General features: G+C 36.8%; 1 long non-coding RNA gene across 1 annotated transcript; it reads right to left on the minus strand.

The window, feature by feature from the left end:
* Positions 1–5,841: 5,841 nt before the first annotated feature.
* On the minus strand, positions 5,842–25,519 carry LOC120225991. Its single transcript, XR_005526917.1, has 2 exons — positions 25,416–25,519; positions 5,842–6,126 (listed from the first exon to the last, which is right to left on the minus strand). It is a non-coding gene; the product is annotated as an uncharacterized LOC120225991 (long non-coding RNA).
* Positions 25,520–25,751: the final 232 nt, after the last annotated feature.

Below are 25,751 nucleotides of genomic sequence, written 5' to 3' on the forward strand. Positions count from 1 at the left end.
CCTTTTAAGGACAAAAAACAATAGCACCTGGTTGATAAATGACATAGGTTTAAACTTCTTTTTAAGGGTTGTAACTGGTGATAATGTCTGCAGGTACTTTACAGGATTAAATTGAGGTTCTTACTACCCCTGAACCCATGGCTAAAATTGTCTAGTAACACGAATACCCAGTGTATGTGCAGCAGCAGCATCTTACAGCACGCATTGTTAAGAGTTCTTGCATCTATCATTGGTAAAATTGTTCAAACATACTATTTCTATGCTTATAAAGTCACTTAAAAATCTATGTAATCTTCCAAAATACTTTTCCTCCACATGCCTAAATTTCCCCAGAAGTGTAACAGATACAATGCAATTCACTTAGAATGGTTTTCCGTCTTGAGTGGCAGTCTTACCTCAACTTAAAATGGCTTGTCTAACACATCTTTTGGTGACGCTGATTATAGTGGGTTTTCATCTCTAGTAAAAAAAAAAAAAAAAAAAAAAAAAAAAACATACTCTAGAATCTTCGATAGATAAAAGGGCATTAATGTTGGATGAGGACATTAATGTCATGCAAATGGATCTGTGGCTCATGCAGAGCTGTGAGTGGCTGTTCAATATGGAGCAATATAAAAAGAAAAAAAAACATTCAACAACACAAAACATATGGGTTCAATAAAACCAAATGAAATCTGACAGGAACAAATGTAAAGCAGGGCACTTAGGTTCAGAAAAGACAAGAGCATGACTTTACAGCAGTACTCATGAAAAATATTTGGAGGTTTTAGAGCACTCTAATATGATACATAACAATTTAAAAGGTCACTGTGACCTAAGATGCATAGAAAAGTCTAAAAAGAGATAGCAAGGCTCAGAGCTGATCAGACCACTTCTGGAAGTATTTTTAAAACTTGTTTTTCTCCTTAATAGGAAATTGCAAGCATTTTCCCAATGTCACTAAATTATCTTAAAACACTTTTAAAAAAAAATTTAATGTTTTTATTTCTGAGAGAGAGAGAGAGAGACAGCGTGAGCAGGGGAGGGTCAGAGAGAGAGGGAGACACAGAATCTGAGGCAGGCTCCAGGCTCTGAGCTGTCAGCACAGAGCCCGACACGGGGCTCGAACCCACAGACTGTGAGATCATGACCCGAGCCGAAGTTGGATGCTTAACCCACTGAGCCACCCAGGCGCCCCCTTAAAACACTTTTAATAGCTATATTGTGCCATAATTTAGTTAGCCATACCCCGTTGTCACTTTTCCTTCCTATGGGAACAGGTTTGTTCATGAGTTTTTGAACACTTCTATGCCATTTTTTCTTTTATGGAACCAATGTACTGAGGTGCCTGCTTCCTGCACCCTTGTCAGAATTTTGTGTTATTTTTTCCATCATTGCCAATTTTACATATGCCAAAAATGGTATCTTGCATTATTTGGCATCTAGTTGATAATTATGGAAATTAAACATTTTTGCATATCTTTTGGAAATTTTATATTTCTTCTTTCATGAATCAGGTCTTACGATATATTGCCCATTTTTTATGGCAGTGGGGGTCATACGTAATATTTTAAAGATACAGAAAAATGAGAATTTACTAAAAAAAAAAAAAAAAAGGGAACAAGTTAAGAGCAACCAAAATCTGGTTGCCCTGTTGCACCAGAGGCTGGAAACATTTAGCGACCTTGACAGAGGCTTTAGGAAGAGCTAAATTCAAACATTTGAAAGGCATTAATGCAAGTATAAAATTCATTTTAAAATGAGTCAAATTTCATATTTTATCTCAGAATGACATTCAGAAAAATCCAAAATTAGACTGTAGATTTTTGAAACGAGTAAACTTGTAGAAAGTATTCAGACAGACCAGACTACCTACTTGTTCAATATTTCATGTAATGACATAGAAAGTTGGACTCCTTTGCCCCCAAGGTCTCCTCCAAAGCACATGTTCTGCAAATGGAATGCAACTCCACGTGGAAAGCAAGATTTGACATGAACACTCTTAAAAAAATTAGTCTAAAATGGTTGTGTTTTGGGGGCTCCTTGCCTTAGCAGCAGCGTAGTCAGATACCATCTCTTAAAACAAGTTATTTCAAATAACGGCAAATGTCACCAGATTCATGTTTCTAAACTTTGGGAGTACATTCCATTGCTGGTCGGTGCACACATATACACACAACAGCCCACAACCCCAACTCTACCACTATTTATTGCTGACTTCTTTCTTGAAATGCTTCACAAAGACCTGTAACTGCCTTTGCTTCCCCATGGGGAAAATTTGCTCACATTTCACACATCCATATTTTTATATATTTGCTATTGTGCTATATCTTTGAAATGTAATGACTCAAGAAAATTACTTTTGATATCATGGCATTCCTCATGTTGGTAATTTATGATAATAGATGTCACTGTAGATTTAAGAGTCATTTATATTGTCCACCTTTTCCTATTTCTGCTAGATTAAATAAATTCTTCATATCGAATTTTGCTGCATTTTTCAGGTTTCTAGTCTGTATCACTCACTTTCAGTATATTTATAATCCTTTTATCTGGTCTTTGTAGTTTCAAAAATGGTGCCTTGGATATTTTATGTTTTGAGCAATCAATGCCCTTTTCAAATTGCCCTCTTAAGATTTTTGTAAAATAATATTCTCTATGATATAACTTTAAATTACCTGTCTTTTTCTTTACTAGACTTAATCCAAGAAGACTAATTGAACATTAAGCATTTTAATCATCCCACACTGTCAAAACTGTCTTCTCATTACTGAGAATTGGATAGGCCATGAGCTTAATTGTGTTCCTGGCAATGTAAGTAGACTGGAAGCTTGATAATATGATTAGTATATAACTATAGAATTAGTACTGGTGTTTATTAATACTGCACAAATATACATTGAAAATAACCAATTTCATGGTGCTTCATTAGTGCTTTGGAGAATACAGAGATGAGTAGGCTATAATACTAATCTTTATGAAGTTTACCAAAAAAAAAAAAAATAGAATAAATCAAAATTCCAAATAACCAAGATAACCCAAAACAAGTTCATGGTCACAAAAATGATGCAAATGAGAATGCTGCATATGATACAGAAGTAAAAGAAGTATAAGGAAATGATTCAAATATAAAAAGTGTCATTACATTATATGTGTAAGTAATGTTCAAATATACCTATAGGGTGATTCGTACTCAGGATGACCCAACGCATGGTGAGGCTCAGGAAGTGCATCTTGAACTTCTATTAGCAATGCCTGATAGAAACGGTTAATACAGGAGACAGCCACCAAGATAGATGTGCTTTCATCTAACACAACATGAGACTTCCTGATAGTAGTATCTTGTAGAAGAGCAATGTTTATTTGAAAATTTAGGAGTTATTTAGGAAAAATGAATGAAAACATCCTATGAAAAATTGATAAAAATCTCCTCTCTTGTCTGCTCTGATAGCTGCTAGGGGACCCCAAGATTCATTCAAGGTACTATTTTTAAATGTATTCCTCGAACAAACAATACCTTTCAAAGACATTTCAAAGTAAGCTGTGAATTCAAATATCATAGGGTATGGAACTAATGCAGGTGTAAATATGGATTCGTTTTATCCCTTTTATCCATATAGATCAATTAGTCTTGTATTATTATTCTTGATATGCATTCACTCTCAGCTTTAGTAGTTACCATGAATGTGAATTACCCTGATTAGGCTTATTTTCTTATGATGGTTTCATCTATACTTATCTACTGAGCTTAAATGAAAATTTTCTAATGTAATAGCTATATGCATCTAACTGGAGACGTAAGTGGGGCTAACAAAAAGATTGAGAAAGTAAAAATCGTAATATGCACCTGTCCTAACTCTTACTTGCTATCTACAACTTCCAACGAAAATCTAATAGAGGAGTCACACTTATGTGATTAAGTGGCTCTTCTGACTGAATAACCTACTTAACATCTTCTTGGAAGTGACCTAGTCCATGAAAAAGTACTGTCTGTGTGGCAGGTGAGTTATTCTGGGTGGAGAATAAGTAAAGGGAGAGGAGATAGCTAGTTTTAAGATTATTGTCTTCCATGTCTCTTTTTAATCTCTGCTGAAATCCTATGTTCATTCCCAAAGATTCTTCTTCCCCATTATATATTAAGTTGAAAGGGCTACCCAGTGATCTCATGAGCTATGGTTATTGAGTCCAGAAAGGGTTTCACATATGCTTGGTCAATTGATTTTCATAATGATGCCAAAGTTATCCAATGGAAAAAGAATAGTCTTTTCAACATATGGTGCTGAAACAACTGGGTATCTATATGGAAAAAAAAAATTAGTCATAACTCTTACCTCACACCAGTTAGAAAAATTAACCTGAGATGTATGATTGATCTAAGATTGAACAATAAAAATTCTAGAAGAGGGGCGCCTGGGTGGCTTAGTCGGTCAAGCGTCCGACTTTCGCTTAGGTCATGATCTCGCGGTTCGTGGGTTCGAGCCCCGCATTGGGCTCTGTGCTGACTGCCAGCTCAGAGCCTGGAGCCTGTTTCAGTCTGTGACTCCCTCTCTCTCTGACCCTCCTCTGCTCACGCTGTCTCTCTCTCTCTCTCTCCTAGAAATAAATAAAACATTAAAAAAAAATCTAGAAGAAAGCAAAGTATAAAATCTTCATGACTTTGAACTGGACAAAAATTCTCTAGGATACAAAAAGCAAAAATCATATTAAAAGAAAAATATTAACAAATGGGATTTAATCAAATTAAAAATGTTTTGGAAGATACTGTTAAGAAAATGAAAATAAAAGCCACAGACATAAGAAAAGATTTGTAATATACACAGCTGGCAAAGGATTTGTATCCTGTATATATAAAGAACTTTTAAAACTCAATAATAGAAAGATAAGCATCTCAATTTAAAATGAGAAATTTGAATATATGCTTCACAAAGGAAGATATATAATGTCCAATAAGCACATGAAAAGATGCTGATCATCACAGTGAATAGCAAATACAAATTAAAATAGATACAAGGGATTTACTCGGTGAAAATATTCAACATAGTCCCTGCCTTTATGAAATTTACAGTGTAACTGGGATAGTGCTGGGAAAGGAAAAAATGCAGTTCATTTGAGGTGATGACAGAGGAGATCTTAACACAGGCAAGAGGTAGGACAAGGGGATTATCAAGGCCAGCTTCACGCTGAAAGTGAACTTAAGCTGAGATCATAAAAATGAGTAGAAGCAAATTGAGCAAAGGAGGTATGACGTAGATAACCATGGACAAAAAACAGTATAATGTAGAAAATCATGAAAAGAGAAAGCATAACAAGTTTAAAAATCTAGATGTTTACTTACTATGGCTGGCTTGAGAAAAACCATAGGGGTGAGAAGTGGAAAGTGGTGGTTAGAGATAAATAAGAAACTTAATAAGTTTTACAGGCTATGATAAGGACTTTTAACTTTATTATAAGAGCAATACATGGAAAACAGAAAGGTTTTAAATAAAGACACATATCCGACCTGCTTTTTAAAAAGATCACAGAGAAAAGAGGGAAATCAAGAATAATTCACAAGTTAACTTCAACAGTTGGTCAGGTATCAATACCACTATTTATGATAGGAAATATAATAGAAGGAGCAATTAGAGATTGAGTCCTAGACATAATCAGTTTGAGGTATGTATAAGACATTGAAATGAATTTTTATGTATGAAGCTCCGGAGAAAGGTCTAGTTTAGAGATCATAAATTTTGGAGTTACCTGTATAATAGAGAATAGTATGTGATAAGTGCTATGATAAGAAAATGTACAGACTATCATAAAGGCCTAAAGAACATCTCTATTAATTATCTATTGCTGTGTTACAAACTATCACAAACTTGGTTACTTCAAACAACACACATTTATTACATCACAGTTTCTGTGAGTCAGGAATACAGGCTTGGCTTATCTGATACCTCTTCTTTAGTTTCTCACAGAGCTGCAGTCAAGGTGTTGACTAGCACTGATACCTCTTCTGAACATTCAGCTGGGGAAGGATCCACTTCCAAGCTCATGTGGTTGTTGGGTAGATTCAGTTCCTTGATGGCTGTAAGCTGGAGGCTGTTCTTATAAGGTCCCTTGCCATGTGGGTCTCTCCATAGGGCAGCTCACCAACATGGCAGTTTGCTTTATCAAAGCCACCAAAACAGAGAGTCAGCTAGCAAGTTAAAAGTTATAATCTCTTCTAATTTAATCATGAACATAACATCACCTCAATGCTGAGGTATTTTATTGGGTAGAAGCAAGTTCCTAAAGGGAAGGGAATTACATAAAGTCATGAATACCAATAGTCAGAATTGTTACAAAGTACCCACAAACTATCTACCTTTCCATCTCTACCTAGAAGAGGTAAAAAAAAAAAAAAAAAGCTTCTACATGAAAGTGATACATGAATATGAGGGAAGATATGTGAATTCTACATAGTAAGTAAAATGGAAAGGGCAAATTGGTGATGCCTCAACTTCTCATCTTGATGTTGATTAGCAAAAAATTTCCATATTTTCCTATGTCAGGATTTTTGACCAAAACACACAAAGTTGTACTAAATCTAGTATGCAACTTGAAAGAATGAATATAGCAAAAAATAATCCCATGGAGTTGCCTTTACAAAAAAAAATAAATAAAAAGAAAAAAAAAAAAGAAGGGGAAAGCTTTTAAGAAGTGACCCTGCTAACATGTACAAATGAATGGAGAAAAGAATATTACCTATTTGGAATGGAGTTCTGGTGTAAAAAGAAGCATAGCAGGGTGCATAGGTCTAAATGAAGGAATATTAATTCAGTCATTATCAAGAGTTAGTTAAGGGAGTAAAATCTGTTTCTAAGTATACATTGCTTGTTATTTGGCTTCCCAAACTGGAACAAACACACTGAATTGAGAATCCCAGACACGCTGGCACTGGATAGGTTCTGAGATGCTGGAAGGAGGACAGATATGTGTAAAATGCAGTCAAATTTTTTAAATTGATGTGATGTTAGGAATACTGTTTCCAGAAATGCATGAGCCACAGGCTAGAAAAAAGAAAAAGGAAAAAAACCTGAAATCACAGTTTAAATTAGGTTGAAGCATGCATCAGAAACATTAAGTATATAGAGGAGAAATTGCAAGATCTCACAAAAAGACAAACATATCTTTTGCATATGATATTCTGAATGAACAATACTTATTGGATATTCATTTATAATTTATTTAGTAAATATTTACTAAGGGACAGCTGAAAGTTTAAGTAAAAACAGTTTGGAACTTTTTTTTTAAGTGGGAAACTGTAATATTTCAAATTAACACTCAGACCTGGTACTAGGTTATCTATATCACAACTGGAAGGTGGCAAAGGAATGGAGAAAAAGAAATAAAATCAAGAGCTTTCAGATCTATACCACCTATAGCTAAAATGAAGTTGATATTTCCTCTCTGTCTTTAATGACAGAAAATATTCCTGACTTGGAGATACAAAGTAACAATTCAGAACCCTTGACAGGAAGAAGAAAGTTAAATTTAGAATATACTTGAAGTAATAATTTCAGAAACTTTTGATTGTGATCTTTCTCAATGGAAAACGTTGGTGGATGATATAACTATGAAGTTGAATAAAAAATAAGATTCCCAACTAAAAGACAAGTAAATAATCTCAGGTGTAATGTTGGTTCACTTATTCTACTCAATATTAAAGCTTGGTACCTGTTATTTTTCTTTTCTCAACACACATTCTTTTCTTTTTCCAATTTTTTTCATCTAGAAACAAAACCATGATCATAAGGGTGAGCCTATAATCCATAATAGGTCAAACTTTGGACCATATCATCTTGCCCATGGTAATTGGTTTGGAATAGGTACTATCCAAGAAAGGTCAATCAGATCTCATTCCTGTGACTGAAATATAGATTCTGGAAGAAAGGAATTGACTCTTCCCAGTGATTTCACTATGAAGGTAGACTGGTAACCTATTTGGCCAATAGCAATCTTCCCTTCAATTGGAAAAATGCCCATGTTGCATAGAAGTGAAGAGACAAAAAGCTAGCTGGTGATATTTTGAACCCTCAAAAAAATCATGAATAATGCTTATTCTAGTGTGTTTCTCTCAATTATATGACCAATAAATACTCCTTTTCTTTTTTGCTTCATAAAAACTATCTAAAACCTGAATTGTATTTTTACTATTTTATTTGCTGTCAGAAGAATCTAGGCTAATAAAATCTACCCACAACATGTTTTGAAAGATATTGTCTACTATATTGCACTTATTAAGTAAAAAGTAATTTGTTTTATATTTTTAATAACTGAGAAATTTTACACCTATTCTAAATTCCTAATCATGATGAGAAAACTACAATTACTAAATGAGCTGACAGAATTCCAACCAAAAGGGAAAGATATTTAATGCCTTACTAACTTTTGGAAACTATCAAAAATAAACATAAGATTTCTGTGAAGTTTTGTAAAATATGACATTGGTTTGGGACCTATATGATTATCTTCAGAGTGCCCTAGATTCCAGAGACTCCAGAGTGGAAACTATGCTCACAAAGACAAATCTTTCTTATAGCTCTTACAAAATAATAATGAGGGGCGCCTGGGTGGCTTAGTCGGTTAAGTGTCCGACTTTCGCTTAGGTCATGATCTCGCGGTTCGTGGGTTCGAGCCCCGCGTCGGGCTCTGTGCTGACTGCTCAGAGCCTGGAGCCTGTTTCAGAGTCTGTGACTCCTTCTCTCTCTGACCCTCTCCTGTTCATGCTGTCTCTCTCTCTCTCTCTCTCTCTCTCTCTCCTAGAAATAAATAAAACATTAAAAAAATTAAAAAACAAAACAAAACAAAATAATAATGTAACTCATGGCTTGCATGCCTTTCTCCCCTATTAGACACTGAAAATGTTGTAAGTAAGAATTGGGGTGCAGACTGCTAGGAATTTACCCATAGGAACACATGTACTCCAATGTTCATAGCAGCACTCTCAACAATAGCTAAAACATGGAAAGAGCCTAAGTGTCCATCAACGGACGAATGGATCAAGAAGATGTGGTTGATCTATACCATGGAATACTACATGGCAATGAGAAACAATGAAATCTGGCCATGTGTAGCAACATGGATGGACCTTGAGGGGGTTATGCTGAGCGAAATAAGTCAGGCAGAGAAGGACAAATATCATATGTTTGCACGTATAGGAGGATTAGGAGGAACTTAACGGAGGACCATGGGGGAGAAGAAGGGGGGAAATGGTGGGGGAAAGGGAGAGAGGCAAACCATGAGAGACTCTTGAATACTGAGAACAAACTGAGGACTGATGGGTGTGGGGGGAAGCAGGTGATGGGCATGGAGGAGGGCACTTGTGGGGATGAGCATTGGGTGTTATATGGAAACCAACTTGACAATAACCTATTTGTAAGAAAAAAAAAGAATTAGGGTGCAGAAACTCTTAGATGTTCTCTCTCTCTCTCTCTCTCTCTCTCTATATATATATATATATATATATATTTTTTTTTTTTTTTGTGGTGAATGACCCTCTAGGTTTTGGCTGGGCATTTCGTCATGCACATCTGCCAGTGAGTATAGTCAAATTATTAAGTTTTGGTCAATGAGATGTAAGCCTGAGTGTTAGGTAAGCCATTACAAAATGGCTGATAGTTTTCTGATTTTACTGAAGGAGCAAATATCCTATCTCTCACTGTTTACAGCTAAAATCCTAGTCAAAAAATTAAAGGAACTATCTGAGATCTTTGAAAAGTAAATAATAGCAGTCAGACTGGAGACAGAAACAAAAATGAGAAGAATATTCCATCTAGCAGTGTATTCCTTATTTTCTTGTTTTTCTCTCATATTCCTGGAATACACTCTAGGTGTCCCAAATCCTAGAATAGTGCATTATGCAAGGACAGAAAAATCACCCCCCAAAATTCTCTCTCTCTCTCATAAGAAGGCTGTAAAGATAGGCTCCTATGGGATGGAGCCTCAGTAATGAAGCCACATCCCTACAGTAGTGATGGAGGGAATTAGAAAAAGCACCTAAAGCTCTTTTCTCTGAATTCTCCACTTCAAGGTAGACCTAGTAGGGGGAAGGGTTGAGCACATAGGGAGGTTAAGGTCTGGATTTATGGACACATCATCAGAAAAGGGTGCTTCTGGGAGCCAGAATTATGGGAGAAATCACAGAGAGTAAGGAGGTAGGGAAAGGATTCCTTTCAATCTGTGTATGAAAAGTGGCATCTACTAAAGCCTACAACCGAACATCGTACTGAATAGTGAAAGACTAAATATTTTTCTTCCACGCTTGGCAACAAGGCAAGGATGTCTATTTCACCATTCTTATTTGTCACTCTACTGGAAGTCCTGTTCAGCATAATAAGGCAAGAAACAAATAAAAAGCATATGATGGGAACAGTCTCCCTATTCCTAGATGACAGAATTGTTTACATAGGAAATCCCAACAAATCTACAAAAAAATTCTAGTCTTAGAGACTTCATTTATTTAAAAAAAAATTTTAATGTTTTATTTATTTCTGAGAGAGACAGAGAGAGACAGAGAGAGAGAATGAGCATGGGAGGGTCAGAGAGAGAGGGAGACACAGAATCTGAAACAGGCTCCAGGCTCTGAGCTGGCTGACAACACAGAGCCCGACGCGGGGCTCAAACCCATGAACCACGAGATCATGACCTGAGCTGAAGTTAGATGCTTAACCGACTGAGCCACCCAGGCACCCCACAGAAATTTTAGAAAAATTGTAGGAAAAGAGATCAATATACAAAAGCCAACTGTATTGGGATACATTGACAATGAACAATTGGAAACTTAAAAAAAAAAGTCCATTTATAAATTTTCAATAGCTATACGAGTAAGAGATATTTAGGCATAAATTTTGTAGAGACAATTCTGTATGGGTCTCTCACATTCCTTATGTCTTGTAAGCAGACATTGGCTGCTCTTTGCTCCAAACTACCCTTTCAACACTATACAGTTAAAGAAACATAAATAAAAATCCCAACAGGATTTTTTGTGTGGATCTAGACAAGCTGACTCTAACATGTTATGGAAAGGCAAAGGAAATTTAAAAAAAAAAAAAACTTAAATAATTTGAAAACATGAGAACAGAGTTGAAAGACTCAAACCACCCCATTTTAGGACTTACTATAAAGCTACAGCAATGAGAACAGTGTGGTAAAAGAATAGATACATAGATCAATGACATAGAACTAAGAGTCTAAAAGTAAACCCATATAAATATGTTCAACTGAATTTTGTCAAAGGTGCAAAGGCAATCTAATAAAGAGGATAGTCATTTCAATCAATGGTGCTGGAACAATTGGACATCACTAGGCAAATCAAAACAAAGAACCTAGATCTATTCCTCAAGCAAAACACAAGTTAACTCAAAATGGGTTATAGACTTTAACCAATAAAGCTTTTAGAAGAAACCCCTTATGATCTTGTATCGAGCAAAGACTTCTCACACGTATGACACCAGAAGCACAATCTACAAATGAAAAATTGAAAACTTGGACTTCATAAAAATTGAAAATGTTTGATTGACACTTTCAAAGTGTCAACTGACAGTTTGAAAATGTCTGAAAGGCACTCGAGAAAATTTTTTAAAAAGCTATAGCCTGGGGAAAATATTTGCAGATCACATATCTAACAAAGGATTTTTACACAAAACTATCTAAGTCATCTTGGGTTGCTATAACAAAGATTGGCTTAAATAACACATTTATTTTTCACATTTTTTAAGGCTGTGAAGTCCAGAAACAAGGTGCTGGCCCATTTGGTGTTTGGTGAGAGCCCTCCTCCTATTGCAGATAACTATCTTCCTGCTGTGTGCTCACATGGTAGAGGAAGGGAGAGAGAGCAAGAACATGCCCTCATAATGGCTTCTCCTCCTCCTCCTCCTCCTCCACTTCCTTCTTGTTTTTTAATGTTTATTTATTTATTTTGAGAGAGAGAGAAAGAAAGAGAACATGATCTGGGGAGGGGCAGAGAGAGAGGGAGAGAGAGAAACCCAAGCAGGCTCCATGCTATCAGCATGGGGCTTAACCCCACAAACCATGAGATCATGACCTGAGCCAAATTTAAGAGTCAGAAATTTAACCAACTGAGCGACCCACGTGCCTCAATGGTTTCTTCTTAATAAGGTTACTAATCCCATCTGAAGAACCCCACCCTCATAGGCGATGAATCACGGGACTCTACCCCCAAAACCAGGAACACACTGTATATACTGTAAGTTAGCCAACTTGACCAAATAAGTAGACACTGTGGCCTAACCAAGTTGACATATAAAATTAACGACATAACTAACCACATTTCATTAACCAATGAAAAGATATGGATTGAAATAAGTACTTGAAATAATGGTCAGTACTGTTAGTCATTAGAGGAATACAAATTAAAACCATATTGAAATACCACCACGTGCATACCTATTAAAATGACTTTAAAGCAAACAAACAAACAAAAAGCAAAGCAACAAAACAACAAAATACCACAACATTACTTGCTGGTGAGGATGTGTAGCAAGCTGAACAGTCACACTGGAAACAAGGAGTTTCTTATAATATTAAGCATACATACAGTTGCCTAATGACCCAGGAATCCTACTCCTATGTTCAGAAAAAATCATGTACATGAATATTTATATCAATATTATTCATAATCACCCAAATTTGAAATGGCCAAAATGTCCTTCAACAGGTAAATAGATTAACTGTGGTACACCCACAGTATGAAATATTACTCTGAAATTTTAAAAAATATATATATGAACACAATATGAATGAATCTCAAGTACGTTATGCTATGTGAAAGAAACCAACCAAAAAGTTACTTATTATATGATTCTATTTATATGACACTCTTTTAAAGGCAAAAGTATAGGGATAGAGAATAAATCAGTGGTTTCCACGGGTTGAATTTGTCAGGGGGCAGGTGTTAACTACAAAGGAGTATCATGAAGGAAGTTGGGAGCCTGACAGAGCTGTTTTGTTTCCTATTTGTGGGGGTGGCCACACAAACCTATATATGTATTAAAACTCAAAATGGTACACAAAAAGTTAATTTTTTGTGTGTAAACAAAAATAATAACAATGAATTCTTTCAAAACTAGACAGCTGACACCTATCCTTTGTTCCCTCTGCTTTGTCCTGGGAACATGAATATGAACTTGAACTATGACAACAGGGATGGTGAAAATTACCTGGAAATCAGCAATATACTAGCCCGGTACTGTGAGGTCTATTATTGTTTGAAGGTTTTCTATTAGTAGCAGTCAAAATTGTTCTAAATAATAATCAGTATCTTTTATTTATGACTCTCCAGGAATCTAGTAACATGTACCTATTTAATAAATAAATACTAGACAAAGAAAGGTTAACACAATGTTACCTCTTAATTATCAAAATACTGTAGTCCTCAGTTTGGCCAGTTATAAAATATTGTTAGAAGGATTTCACTAATGAGTTGAAAGAGAAGTGTTGACCAGGATCATTCCTCTTTGGCAAAACAAAGAATTTGACTGAGCCCATTCTGGATAAATTAGTCATTGCATGTATGGATCCACCACACTATATAATCTGTTCAATTTGTTTAAACCCATTCAATCAAAAGCAGTCTGACGCTTTCCTGGTTCAGGTTCCAGGACTCTGACTGGTCAGCTGTGAATGGAGGGAGCTCTCTTCTGAAGCTGATTCCAGTCTCACATTCCCTGAGGACACTTCCCCTGCACAAATTTTCTTGGACTGTAAGACTTAAATAAAAACTCCAGTTTTAGGATCTGTGAGTTCCCAAACCTTCTTTTCTGTTGGAATCATAGAATCCCTCTTTACATTTACAAAAATAGGCAAAAATTCAGAGGTGCTTTTATTCTGAAATACCCTTTGCCAAGTCCTGTGAACCTAACTTAGCATCTTCCTGTCACTTAAGTCACAAGCACCTCAGATCTGAGCATGCTCTGTAGCAATCCGAAACTACCTTTGAACAATTTCCGTGAAATCCATTTGATCATTCAATACACATATTTTCCACAGCAAGTTTTCAATCTGGAATTTAAAAGCTGGCTCTGGATTCATCCTGTCTGGGCTATCTACTCTCTTCATTATCACGCACGCACCTGCGCGCACACACACATCTGTTTCCTCATTTTGAGGTCACGCATTCTATTTAATATTTCTTATATCCCTGTCTGCATCTACCCAGCTCTAATATTTACATGGAATTTAGCTCATGGTAAACACGAATACATGTCTTAAATAAATAACACAAACTATAATTCAAAAATACTACAAAAAAGAAATAAATATGGTCATGGCAAGTAATTGAAGAAAAGGAAGAAGGAAGTGGACATTTTTAGCAACACATCTATCAGTTGTTTGGGCCTTTGGTGTGTGCACCAAATGGTTCCTCTGGGGCCGTGGCTGCCACTGGACTCTAGAGATTAAATCTCTTGTCTGAAATGGATCAAAACCTGATTATGGTTTTGGATCAAAATCAGAGGGACACTTTGAAGCCTTAAGGCTTCTGAACCCTGACAATAGGAGGATGTTGGATCAAAGTGTCACTAGCTGAACACCTATTTTGTGTAAAATGAATAAATCCTGGGGAGTTAAAGGTTTTCAGAATTTCTGTGTCTGACTTTTCTGACATTATTTTAAAACTTCGATGTACTTTACTTGGCTCACTTTTATGAGTCTATATTCATTTATCACAATGACTCCTTAATAGCATCTTTATGGGAAATTTTAACTCCTGAAGAAAATGAGTTTAATATTATTTTTTAAATTGGGAGATTCCCAATAAAATATGCATTAATTCAGTCAGACAATGAGTACATACTATATGTAAGGCAAGGTGTTACAAATAAAAAATGGACCTGTCTTCTAGGAGTTTACCACCTAGTAGTAAAGATAAAATATGTACATCAAATATTACATTTTAAAAAGCATAAGAGGTTCTGATTCTAGCATACTAACTTGGACAAGACTAACATTTACTGCCAAGAACAACTGGGAAAACTGGATAAAATATGAACCCCCCCAAAAAAAATCTGTTGGAAAACACTGGGGAGCCATCAAGGATGCAAGGAACCAAGACCTTAAAGAAGGGAAATAAAGAGATAAGCCAAATATTTATCTCTGCTTTTCCTTCAAAGCATTTGCTGATTTGTAAGCAGCCTCTGAGACGCTGAGAAGCTAAGCAAACTTTTCAGTAGACTATGGAGCTTGGGAGTAAAAAATTCAAGTTCAAGTCCTCCTAAAGAGAAGGAGATGGAGTGCCCGGGTAGCTTAGTAGTTAGGCATCCAACTTTGGCTCAGGCCATGATCTCATGGTTTATGAGTCCAAACCCCATGTCAGGCTCTGTGCTGACAGCTCAGAGCCTGGTGCCCGCTTTGAATTCTGTGTCTCCCTCTCTCTCTCTGCTCCTCCCCTGCTTGTGTTCTGTCTCTCACTCCTTCAAAAATAAATAAACATTTAAAAAAAAAATTAAAGGAGTTATGGCAAACACCTAAGACTTTCAGTTGAGACCCTTAAGGACCTCTCAGTAGAAGAAAGCCTAAAAAGAAATAGACCAGCCCACCTGACACTGGATTCTAATCATCTTGATCTCAAAATGAATTAAAGTGACTTGCCCCCAGCCTAACTGCCTCTCAGAAAACAAACAGAACAAAAACAAACAAACAAAAAACTCTTTCAAAGAAAACAATGTCATGTGGAGTCAGATTATTTCTATATTTTTTCATATGCAAAAGCCAAATATTGTAAAAAGTAAAAAAAAAATCTATTAGACAAAGTAATAGAAGGGATCAATAGGGAAAATAGCAGACAGTGGAAAGCAACTTATGGGAAATAAAACATTTATCATATGTAAAACAAAAATAACTGTGTCTAATATATATTTTTAAAATTTATGGCAAGATGAATAAATTACAGTCAGGAAAGCAGTGGTTAAAAACTTAGGCCCTGGAATCAGAAGAAGTGGTTTCCAAATCCTGGCTCCAACTTCCTAAGTGTGTGACCTTGAGCAAAACACTACTGATAATGAAGGTGGTTCTTATCTGTTATGTATTGGGTATACTTACTTTGTGGTGGGCATTTGTAGCTAAGAATTTTTCACACCATATCTCATTTAACACCATCAATGACTCAGGGGAATCCTGTGAACACCCACATTGTCGGATGAGGTATCTGAGGCTTTTCACATATCACATACATAAAGCATATGACTTTATGTGTAGTGACATCATAAAGTTACTTACTCTCGAAAGTCTAATGTACAAAGCTAAAATATGCAATTTCTGTAGCTATTGACATGATTAAATAAGTTGATACATATAAAGAACTTGACCTATAGTGAGTCCGTAAGTATTCTGCCAATACTATTATTGTTACCTTCCACACTCCCATAGGTGAATCATCTATATGGGATATGAAGAAACCAAAACAAACAAACCAACAAACACACCACCTACCTAGTCAATTATATCCAAGAGAAACAACCAAATTGAATTGCTCAGAGTAAAGTTACTCATTTTGGTAATAGTCAACAAAATCCATTTCAATTTGCTCTATAAAAGCAGAATTGAAGGTATAAACATGTGAGATGAGGCAACAGGTTAAAGATAAGCAAATAATCCAGGATTACTTTTCAAATATTAGAAATGTCCCTGGATCACTAGTGATATGTATGCAGACAGGTGTGCCTTCACTCGTGCTTCCTCACCCTAACCTCCTTACCCAACTATGTAACGAAATTCCAGGTGCCATAGCCCTCAGCCTGCTTTATAGCCCGTACCATGTTATATCAAGCATCTTAAACTCAGCTTCCCCACTGAAGACCACACAGATGCAACCCTGCTTAGTGACTCCTTTTGTTTATCATGCTGGGCATCTATAGTCACACAACTCCAGAGAGAAGAATCAATGTAGTCATTATTCATTTCCATCTATCATCACACCTCAAAGAGATGTCCTTCACAATGACACCATCTTATTCTAGTGCTTTACACAGTGTATTCTTTTGTCTTATTAATAATTTGATGATGATCAAAGATGTCCTGAAATTCAGCTTGTGTGTCTGCAGCTCTGCTTTCTGGTAATTCCAATTATACCCAGATGTTTTTCTGCCCTTTCCACCTCCAAACCCTCACAAGGGAAAACAAAAGCGTTCTTATATTATCTTTTGTTGTTGATGGTGAGCTATTTACAAAAAAGATGATTAATTCCAGGTTTTCATGTAGTGTCTGGTTGCAAATTCCTAAATTTATCATAGAAAATGGAATAGTATTGACCACTACACATGCCAGGAGTAGCTTTCCCAATCAATAGATGACAAAAGTAAATTAAAGCCCTCTGACTTTTCCTGTGATATATACATAAAATATATTTTAATAATAAAATTTAATAATTAAAGACCTCTTCTTATGACCAAGAAAAAGAAAGGTTGAATTCACCTTTCTGCTTAAACCTTCCAAGAAAATAAAATATGTAAAACGTAGGTTTTCAGGGTACTTAACACCAGGCACCAAAGGACAGTAATTTCTGAGAAATGGGAAACAAATGAGGTATGCTTTATGATTGTCCCAAATCACTCCTTGAGTTTCCAGGCTATTTCTTAGGAAGAGGGAACCCAAACAAATTCTGCTGGTTACCCTGAGTAAAGAGGAGAAGGCTGAGATTCTAGAGAGACCTAGGTGATAAGATTTGGCAAGACAGAACATCAGACAGAGAATTTTGTCGATTTCTGGAGGGTTCCCCTGGAGTTTTCAGATGCTTATCAGCACACACATTTGAAGCTAGGTAATTCACTACCTAAAAGGATTAGAGGGGAACAATGCCACGGTTGACACAGAGCCTGGAATATTACCCATTCTTATCAGCAAGACTGGAAAACCTCATCATTTACAGACTGCTGAGTACAGTTCTCAGAAAGTTCTTGACTGAGTAGGAAGAATAATTAGTCCTAGCCTTAATATTGCTTTGGTCCCACCTAACAAGTTTTAAGAACAAGTTGAAAAGATTAAACTGCTTCTAAGTAACTTAAATATGTTTGAAAACAAAGCTCAAGTCTATTTATAAAAACGCAAAGATATCCAGTTCCCAAAAAAGTAAAATTTACAACATTTGGCATTCAACAAAAATGACTAAGAATGCAAAGAAGCAGGAAAATGAAAAAAAATCAATCAATTAAAATCAGTCACAAATTGACACAAATACTAGAATTAGCAGGCAAAGATATTAAAACACTTATTATAACTAGTTTGATATGCTCAAAAAAGTTAATAAAGACATGTAATATATGTAAAAGACACATTACATTTTTAGACATGAAAATTGCAATGTATGAGATTAAAAAGATACAGGGTGAATTAACAGCAGATAAATGAGAAAGGAAAAGCTAGTAAACTTAAAGCCATAGAATCTGTACAAATAGAATCTGAAGCAATAGAATCTATCCAAAGTGAAAGAGAGAAAACATAAATAACATGGTGGTCAGGACAGGTCTTACTGGGAAGATGACTTCTTAAGCAAAAATTTGAAGAAGGCAAAGACATTGATTGCCACATGGCTATCCATAGGAAGACGACCCCAAACAGTACTGGAAATCATGAGTCATCAGACAGTGATTATAAAATCGCATGTAATCCTCACAATAACACTGTCATATGGGTAGAATAATAGAGCAGAGCCTTTCAAGAGTTAAGATATTTATGCAAGGTCTCCAAGAGACCAAGACAGAAACATGATTTGACCTCAGGATTCGCTGACTACAAATTTTAGATACTTTCCACTTCTCCATGTGGCCCATTGTCACACATGGAATTTGGAGACTTGGGAAAGTTAAATGTCCTAAGTTCTTATTCACCTCTGTGTTTCCAAGGAGTCACAAATTCAAATGAATCTATCTTGATAAGTGATCTGAGAATGGTGGGGATATAAAATGGTCCAGAACCTACGGAAATTACTACAGAAATTCCTCAAAAACTTGATCATAGAATTACAGTCTGATCCAGAAGTTGCACTTCTGGATATATACGCAAAAGAAGAGAAAGAAGAGACTCAACTAGAGGTTTGTACAGCCATGTTCATTACAGCATTATTCACAATAGCTAAAAGGTAAAAGCAACTCAACTGTCCTTTCGTGGATGAATGGATAAACAAAATATGGTATATACATGCAATGGAATATTATTCAGTCTCAAAAAAGAACTGAATTTTGGGGCACCTGGGTGGCTCAGTCAATTGAGCATCCGACTTCAGCTCAGGTCATGATCTCGCAGTTCATGAGTTTGAGCCCCGCGTTGGGCTCTGTGCAGACAAGCTCAGAGCTTGGAGCCTACTATGGATTCTCTGTCTCCTTCTCTCTCTGCCCTACCCTGCTCATGCTCTCTGTCTCTCCCGCTCTCGAAAATTTAAAAAAAAATAAAAAAGGAACTGAATTTTGACACAAGCCGCAAAATGCATGAACCTTGAAGACATGCTAAGTGAAATAAGCCAGCCACAAAATAACAAAAAATGTATGATTCCTCCTATATAGGTTCTTAGAGTAATCAAATTCATAGAAAGAAGAAGTAAAACGATGGTTCTTATGAGCCGGTGGAAGCAACTTAAGGGCAATAGTGTTTCACAGATAAAGAGTTTTAGGTGGGGAATATGAACAAGTTCTGGAGATGGATGTGGTGATAGTTGACCAACAATGTGAATCCACTTAATGACACAGTATTGTACATTAAAAAATGGTAAAAATGGTAAATTTTATGTTATGTATTACTTACCACAAAGAACACAAACGCCTTCCCAAATCCAGTAGCCTATTATAACATTTGTGTTCACCCTCGCAGATCTGCAGGTGTGCTAGAGTTTGTATGGAATGAAACTTGCATTGGCTCCAGCCTAAGGGACATCCATTTTTCCTTTCATACTTTTTGGACTAGCAGCTCCCTATGACATGTCTTTTCTTGTGGTGAATGATAGAAGCATAGAGAAATGCGAGTATAAGCACATGATCCCTCTTGAAACCTTGGCTTTGAGCTGGCCCACTCTCACTTCTGCCAACATCTTACTGGATAAAACAAGTTATATGGCTTAAAACCCCCAGCAGTGGGGCAGAGAAATATACGTTGGCTACTCTTGGGGAATATATTGCAAAAATCACATGACAAAAGGTCGCATTGTAAAGTATAACATATGGAGGCTAAAGAGTTGAGAACAAGAATCCAATCCATCCATAGACATCAATTTATGTTTATTTAGTTTTATATAAAAGACAGTTCATAATTGATGTATCACTGAATTGAAAGAACCTGGTTTCTAGCTTTAAAATTTCCAAACACTACAGTTTACTAATAAATTTAGGTATGAAAAGAGGAATAAAACATATAGCTTCTTTGACTTTTCATACGAATCTGATTTTTTTCATTTGTTGCTTTGCACTTATGAGTTTCTCCAGAGACCAACAATACTCATGAATCAAAATAAAGAGTAATACAAATAACCTAGAAAGTAAATAAGAAACACTATGAATGGATGACTTTAACTTTCCAGAACCTACAAAGATACTTTAGCTGTCTCAGGAGAGGAATGATTTTTAAACTCCGTATGGCTCTAGATGAGATGGGCCACACAGAGAAAAAGGGCTGTATTTTCAAAAGATTATAAAATTAAGGTGCTCTGCCCCAAAGGAAAGAGCTAATCTTAGAGAGAGAGAGAGAGGAACAAAAGAAGGAAAGAAGAAAGAAAGAAAGAAAGAAAGAAAGAAAGAAAGAAAGAAAGAAAGAAAGAAAGAAGAGAGAGAGAAGGAAAGAAAGAGAAAAAGAAAATGGAAGAAAAGGAAGTAGAAACATGACATTCTCTGTTTAAGAAGAGGACTTTTATAAAATGTCTCCATTTGCCTGAGGTCAAACACAAAGAGAATACCAGATCTGGTGTATTCAAACCAAACAAGATGTTCAAGCCTGAAAAATTTATTTCCCACCTAGATTACCAGACAGCAGGAGTTGGAGAAATAAATCTGTGCTATCAGATGACCATGCTCCTACTAAAATAACAATGTAATGTATTGATAAAATGAAGTCTCAGATTGGGATCTGCCAGGTGCCTGATTTTTACCCTGAGGGGTATTTGGGGAAATGATATAATTTTATAACAGTGGTGGTGCAACCCTTTATCTTCTCAATGCTTTGGACACAAAGACCATGGGATTAATTATATACTGTGAGCAACAATTCATGAATATTTAACACACTCATCTATACTTAATGAATAAATTTGCATTTTGACACTATTATTTAATGTGCTTTAAGGAAATACTGCTCATTACCTTTCAATTTTGTAGATTAGTTGAATGTAATCAGAATGATAAGGCAGGAGAGATATAGTATTATTTAAATAACATTGTGTTTTATGACTGCTTCTGCTTCCACGAGTTCCCCCCACTCTTTCTTTTAGGCAACTGGGTTTATTTTATTCTATTCTGACTGCTTTGTCTTAATCATTTTGCATCCATGCTCCTTGCAGAAGGCAGTTTCTTTAGATTCATGGGAAAACAATGCAAATTAAATAAGCAGTGTTTTGCTTCCCTCTGTGTGTTTTGTAACAGGGCATTCTCTCAAACAAAATATCCCGTGCATTCGGCCGTAATTGTGTCCTGGGTGGCAAGGCTCAGCAAAGTTACCACTACCTGCACCATAGCCAATGGCAATGAGCAGAAATCTCTAACTTACCTAAGAAAAGTAGAACCCCAAGGAATCAGAAAAAACTGGCCACCTGGTGAGGATGCTGTCAGAGATAAGCTATCCTGTTTGTTTGTTTGTTTGTTTGTTTGTTTGTTTGTTTTTAATCTTTGGCTCATGGTGAGGGACTTTTTCTCATAAGGAACGGATCTTTTGTTTGCAAGGTGGGTACCTAATCTACATATCCACATTAGGGGTATGAGAACATACCAATAAGATTGCAATAAGATTGGTGAAACTGAGTTATGTGAAACCCTGTAATTTCTCTGGATAGCACTTAAAAATTTTTCACTAATAATTCATTTGAAAAGCAAATGCACTGCAAAAGCCTTTCCCGAATCGATGACCTCACAGCCTGAACTAGGGAGATGCATCACTGGCAGAATCAGCCATTCAGGATGTGACTTTGTACCCTCATTGTACACCCCATGAGACAGCATGGGCTCGAGGAATAGAGAACAGCCTCTCAACAGGCTGTTGAGAGGGTTATTCCCTAACCTTCCTCTCCCCTCCCCACCCAAGTTCAGAACCAAAAAAAAAAAAAAGACTCAAGTTTAGAATCAATAAAGAGAGAGACACAAAAGTCAGAGAGACTATGATGAAAGCGGATTTTGGAGACTGGCGATTGATTCAGATCTACCGGTAGTGGTCCTGGTAGATACTTTGTCCTGATTTAAACAGACTTAACCAGCCACAATCGCTGGAAGTGCTGAACAACCACAGGCTTCCCCTGAAGGTGAAGAGTAAAGCAGAACATAATTTATACTTTCTGTCAACTATTGTCTCCAAAGACCCCAGGGAGAGGAAGACCCTGACCATTGTGAACTCAGTGTCCCCAAATGCATCAATTAAATGAGGTTTTTCATATGGCAACATGAAGCTGGAAAACTGAACTTCTCCCCAGATATTCCCTAACCTGAAGATTTGATCAGGGGTGTGGTTATTTTCTTGAGGTAAAAAGTTGCCCTTTACTAAGCACTAGCAGGCAGTCCAGATCTTGACCCCAGAAGACTCTGAGGTCAATCAGGACAGGACAAGACAGGGCAAGCTCATTCTAGCCTCACAGCTGAAAATTCATTCTGCCATTTGGTTCCCCACCTAAATCATGTCCAGTCCTAATGTCTGATTTAGTTCATTAGCGGTTCTGCAATGAGATTACATGATAACCTAAAGACTCTACAGTAACAAAAAGATTGCAATATATTTGAACTTGAGCCATCTTTCCTTATGGAATTCCCAGGGAGAAATTGGAGTTCAGAGATTAGAGTCCAAAGAAGTGTAGGTCATGCTGAACACTAATGGCTCTTACCTTTCCATTAGGCCGTTGCAAAACAATGAACATCCAGGAACAGAGCACATTGTGTACTTTCTGAGGGCAGCCAGCTCCCAAAGAGAGAGAGATAAAGAAGCGAATCATGCCTGCCTTATTCCTTCTCCCACCAGTGACATGCTAGCAGAGGTCCCCAAGGAAGGAAGCTCAGAAAAGTATCCGCCCTCCTCATACACACACTTCCCAGAAGTGTTGCAGCAAGACTGCTATTTTACAAATAAAATAGAGAAGACAAGTTCATGGCTCACATGGAATCTTGCATATCTCCTCCTCCATTTCCTGCTGGGATTCAGAAACTTTAAAGCCCACTTAGACCCACCCCTACTCAATGCCAGCTCCCCTCTTCCTGACTTTCTTGTACCTAGGAATTCTCTACCAAGGCTGCCTCCACATCCTTGTGTTGTGACTGGATTTGGATGCCAAATATCAGCCTCTCCTCATTGCTCAGTCTCACTACCTCACTACCAGATCTCAACTTCTATGAAACTTCTGCAAAGATGCTACTTACACTTGAATACTGTGAAGTATGGTAAATGTCTAAATTTCTAAAATTTTATCCAAAACCAAAAATCTTTTAGTGACAGGAAGAAACTCCAAAATTTGCTTTGACACAAGTACAGTTGACCCTTGAACAATGTGAGGGTTGGGGGCACTCACCCTCCGTGCAGCTTAAAGTCCATATGTAATTTTTGAGTCCCCCAAAACTTAACTCTTAATAGGTGACTGTTGACAAGAAGCCTTACCTAGAACATAAACAGTCAAATAACACATATTTTGCATGCTACATGTATTATACACTATATTCTTATAATAAGCAAGCTAGAGAACAGAAATTGTTATTAAAATCATAAGGAAGAGAAAATACATTTACAATACTGTACTGTATTTATTTTTAAAAATCCACATATAAATGGACCCATGTAGTTTAAACTTGTGTCGTTCAAGGGTCAACTGTACTGCATTTCCTACTTTAAAACTATTGTTTTAATATAACAATCTTTTTATTAATGTTTACTTATTTGTTTTGAGAGAGAAAGCATGAATGCATGCATGGGGGAGGAGCAGAGAGTGAGAGGGAGCGAGTCCTAAGTATCTTCTGCAACATCAACCCAGAGCCCAACGCAAGGCTTGATCCCACAAACTGTGAGATCATGACCTGAGCAGAAATCAAGGGTCAGACACTTAATTGACGGAGCCACTCAGGCACCCCAAAACCATTTATAATGTGATCCACAAACATTTTTGTTTCTCTCTGAACAGACTTCCCTACTGAAAGAAAAAATAAACAAGAATTGGACACCAATGTCAAAGGGCACTTTTATGCTTATGCCATCCCTCTCTCTGTCTCACCTCCTCTAATAAGACTTCCCTAGCTCCCCTCAGCCACCTGAGGTACCTGTTGCTGTGTCCCACAGTACCCTGTGTATTCCTCAATTTGCTCTTTCTGCTTGGCATTGAAATGATCTGTTTATGTATCTAGTAGGCATGCTTTTTGGATTAGGAGTTCGTTAAGGGCAAGAACTACCTCTGTCTTCCCAGCCCCAGCATGGTGTCTTGACACATAACACGATGAATAAGTATTGAGTTAATTAGTTAACTCCATGGCAATTTTTTAAAAATCTCCCTAAACAGAGCATTCTGCAGTATAAGGCACTTTATTAATCTCAAGAGAATGATAAAAACAATACCTTACATATGGATAGCTCTCAATTGTTTTTACAAATACTCTCAAAGCTGTTACTGCACCTGGTCTTTTCAACATCCTTTAAGGAAATTAGGTAGAATGGTTGCTTTCAAGCCCATTTGACACTTGAGGAAAATGTGACCAATTTCATCCTGTTATGAGCTGTATTGTGAGCCTCTAACTTAGAACCTTGTCCTTGGAAACTAGGAGGCTCATTCCAGAGCTTGCTGAGCTCTGACTGGGGTGCCCTCGCCTCCCATAGTGGTACCTCCAGCCTTTTCCCCAGGAGAAACTTCTCTCTAAAGTCAAAGTTCTCTGCACAGACCCAGGCACTCATCTAAATTCACTACTATGGAAATGCTATTTTTCATCACTATCTGTAAGTTTGTAATTAAAAAAATTATCAACAAAGTGATGAGATCTTCTTCTAATTTTCCATTTCTTTTTCATAACAAACTTCAGATTTCAGTCAATAGCCCTAGACAGTCTATCTCTATTTTGATCCTTCCTAAAAAAGAAAATCACATCAGGGAATGCATGACCTTTGGTTCAGCCTAAATTGTCTTTAATGCCCATGAGACTAATTCAGGGCAGGGGGAATTGCAATGTTATCAAAGTTTGTTTTACTAGGCTGGAAAGCAAAGTCTTCCAAGATAAGAGCAGACTGAACTCAGGTGAAAGTGAGACAGATACCTTTTTCACTTCTGCTGCCAAGCAAAACTGTAGAATGTGAGGCATTTCTGCAGGTATTATCCAGAGTCCATTTTCCAAGGAAATTGCCATGGAAGTAGCTGAGGAAGAGCAGCACCAACTGCAATGATTTCTGGTTCCAGAACCCTTGATCACTGGTACAAAGGCATGTTCCTGAATTCTTAGTTCTTGTGATGGTTTCAGATGGTAACTCTCCAAGGGGTCAGTGAAGAATGGTCCCGAGAGCCTTCTAATGCCCTCTTCATACCCACCCCACCAATCCTCCTGACAATTTTGGAAGCAACAAATTCCCCATCTTCAATCCCTTCTTGCTTTAAG

This window comes from Hyaena hyaena, unplaced genomic scaffold (assembly GCF_003009895.1).
Source record: "Hyaena hyaena isolate Hyena2069 unplaced genomic scaffold, ASM300989v1 scaffold_1558, whole genome shotgun sequence".
Lineage (NCBI taxonomy): Eukaryota > Metazoa > Chordata > Mammalia > Carnivora > Hyaenidae > Hyaena > Hyaena hyaena.